The sequence below is a fragment of the Epinephelus lanceolatus genome, chromosome 2 (genome assembly GCF_041903045.1).
Source record: "Epinephelus lanceolatus isolate andai-2023 chromosome 2, ASM4190304v1, whole genome shotgun sequence".
NCBI classification, from domain to species: Eukaryota; Metazoa; Chordata; class Actinopteri; order Perciformes; family Serranidae; genus Epinephelus; species Epinephelus lanceolatus.
The window spans coordinates 2,202,875-2,206,304 of NC_135735.1; the positions used below are offsets into that span (position 1 = coordinate 2,202,875).

Here is a 3,430-nt window from a genome sequence, read left to right on the forward strand (position 1 = left end):
TGAAATTCTCAAACCACATAATCCCATTCATCTGTAATTAAAAGGGATTTGAGCAGCTGCCCTCCTGCAGCGTCGAGGAGATGAAGAGCCGCTGATCGATGCTCTGTCGGCTCTAATGAAGCACTAAGTGAAGCCGTGTGGGAGATTAACACACACACTCTCCACATGTAAGTGTGTTCACCCTCACTGGTGGTCCAAAGGTTTGGATGGCTTTTACCCCTGTGTGTGTGTGTGCGTGTGTGTGTGTGTGTGTGATGACAATACCGCCAGGGGAATAGCTCACAGTGGAGGGATTTAAAACAACAACAGGCTTCAACCAGCTTCACGACCTGATGACGTGACGGACTAAATAAAACATGATCACAAACATCAGGTACACGACGTGTTGAGGTCTGGACTGTTGGTTGGATGAAACAAACACTGTGAAGGTGTGACTTTGGGCTCTGGGTCACTGTGACAAACATTTCTCACTGTTTTCAGCAGATCAATCCATAATGAAAATAATCATTAGTTAGACGTTTAAAATGAGCTCTCACTGAAGTAACATGTTCAATGCAGGATTTTAACATGTGATACTTTTGCAGTGTGGTATTGGTACCTTGATATCATGAAACCAGCTGACCGCGTGGCCTAATGGATAAGGCGTCTGACTTCGGATCAGAAGATTGAGGGTTCGAGTCCCTTCGTGGTCGCATGCAGAGCAGCAGTGGCTTTGGAATCAGATGGGCACCTGTTCATGTCGGCTGAAAAGGTGCCAGTTTGCTTCCTGGGCACTATTAAGATTTTCTTGTGCAAGGCACCAAACCTCCAACTATGCTCTGCCATGTCATTCAGGATATGACCAATGTACTTTTTAATATGATATGAAAAACTATTGACTATAGTATCAAGATATGATTATGTTCATGTCTCGATACTTGCGATATTTCTACCTGTTGACATATTGACATCATACTGTTACCCACGGCAACAACAAGCATGGCTGAAAGCAAAATTATTACAGACTCCATGGTGGTTCCAAAAAGAGAAGCAGCTTCAGTGGTGTGAAAAGGCAGCTCCCTCACTCAGACATCTCTCCATTTAATGCATGTATAGGTCCTGATTGTGTGTGTATGTGTGTGTGTGTATTTTGGGTCTATGTGTATGTGACAACAGAGTGAAAAAAAATTGAATTTCCCCACAAAGATTAATAAAGTACATTAAAAAAGGGTCTGAATACTTCCTCCACCACTGGTGTGGTGTCAGGTGTCTAAGTTGCCACTGACCTCCATCAACACACATCACGTGTGCCTGTTTGTGCAAAACCTTGAAGTAAATTATTCTTTTGTATAAAAAGTGTGCAAACAGTATTCCATGAATAGTATGTGTTGTATTTTTAGTATTAGCACACAGTGATTTAGTGCCTCAAACTTCACCTCTAGACCTGAGCTCTGTCCTAAATATGAAAATACTAACAGACTACCTCAGCAGTAAGAATATACCTGAACTCTCAGATGAAAACCTCAGACAGTATCTACACTGCAAACATTTCAGGGACACCGGCCTGCATTTTTTAGTTTGTCTTGGAGCTTTTAATAGAAACAGCGTCGATGAGTCACAAACTGTTTGTACAACAGGACATGTGAGACTGAGCCAACAATCAGTGATTGTAGCCGGTCAGGACACAGTTCAGCTCTGGCATGGTGTCCACTGAAGTTTACAAAAGACAGACAAGAGGAAGAGATCAGAACCTGGAACTGTTTGTTCTGAAGTTTTATGACTGTCAGGTTCCTTTAAACACTCATCATTTATACTGACATGATATTATATGATCTATGATACTGTGAAGCTGCCAGGGGAGGGTAGAGTACTGAAAACCTGTACTCAAGTAAAAGTAAATAAGTACCTGGTTAATAAATTACTCAAACATCAAGTTACTTTTCATTTAATATATTTTAGGGCAGTGATTCCCAACTGGTGGGTTGTAGCCCAAAAGTGGGTCGCAGGTCCATTCTGAATGGGCCACAAGTGACTCTAAAACATGTAAAAAAAAAAAAAAAAAAACTGTCCATTTTGAAGTACAGTGAATTTCCAGCACAGAGCTTTTATTTTGAATTTTTTAATTAATTTTGAATTAATTAATTGACAGAGACAGCAAATAACCACAATGACATGACCAAACACAAGTATGACACTGAATATATTAAACTGTGTGGACCTTGAACTGATGACTAAGGAGAAATCTGGACCCTGTAGCTGGACCAGTTAGGAACCTCTGGTTTAGGGTGTGCGGGCCAGTGTAAAATAATGAATAGTGGAATTACCACCTCGTGGTTGTATGACTCCGCCCACCAGTCCACCCTGTGGTTGTATGACTCCGCCCACTAGTCCAGTGTCTCTGACAGCCTCCATCCATGTCAGTGAAAACATGCATTACTTACTTTACTTTATTTGGATAGGGACAGTGCACATTAATGAACACTGATCAAACGTCTCTGTATCTCTTGGCCTTTGACCTCCCAAATTTTAGTCAAGTCCAAGTGGACGCTTGTGACAAATTTGAGAAAAATTGGGGAGCAGACTAGTTGTAATGAAGATATAAATAGATGCAGAAAAGTAAAAACTAGATTTCTGGCACAAAAATATACTGGAGGAAAGAGTAGATGTTCAGTTTTAAAAAAAGGAACATGACAAGTACTCGTTCCTCAAAGAAAATACTTTTTTACTCATGTGTGTTTCTATCTACCCTCTGAAGCTGCTGCTCGGTCAAAACCTCTGTGTTTTTATTTGGTTGAAGTACAAGTTGTAAAGGTTGTAGAAGGTGACAGCAAGGAATATCGTGCTGTTATTTTGCCTCGCTGTTCTGTGTAAAAGGTATCATCGCAGAATGGGGGGACAGAGTTGTCTCACATTTAGGTGGCCACAAGAGGTAGTAACAGCACCAAGATGATGGCCTCTAGTTTTGCAGACCGGGCAAGGCGGGGGCTCAGCGCACCTGCGCTTTGCCAACTGGGTGTGGCCAGGCGGATTTTGCAAGTTTGGCACACCATGCGCGCTGGCGCAGCTACTCCTCTTTCCCACCTCCGTCCCTCCTACCTGCACAAGTCAGAAAAAGGGAGGAGAGAAGGCATGGAGTGGGTTTTACACACATCACACCAATCAAATGAGCCCCTCTCCTCGCCCTTAAATGCACTGCACAAAGGCGTAATGAGAGTTTACTCAATTCGCCATGGCAGAAGAGAGCAGCAGCGTCAGATGGCCAAACTTCTCCCAGGAGGAAACTTATGTTTTGGTCCGGGAGGTCCAAGCTCGCAGTGTCCGAATATACAGAACTGCGAGCAGACCTCCACGGGCTGATGATGCAAAGGTAGCCTGGGAGGAGGTCACCACAATTGTAAATCAATGTTGCGTTTCTCTCATGCGCGCACTCTCTCTTTCTCTCTCGCAGTCT

At 42.9% G+C, this 3,430-nt stretch overlaps 1 non-coding gene across 1 annotated transcript; it reads left to right on the plus strand.

Moving 5' to 3' along the window:
* Positions 1 to 619: 619 nt before the first annotated feature.
* Positions 620 to 692, plus strand: trnar-ucg (transfer RNA arginine (anticodon UCG)). The gene has a single exon. It is a non-coding gene; the product is annotated as a tRNA-Arg (tRNA).
* The last annotated feature ends 2,738 nt before the right edge of the window (positions 693 to 3,430 follow it).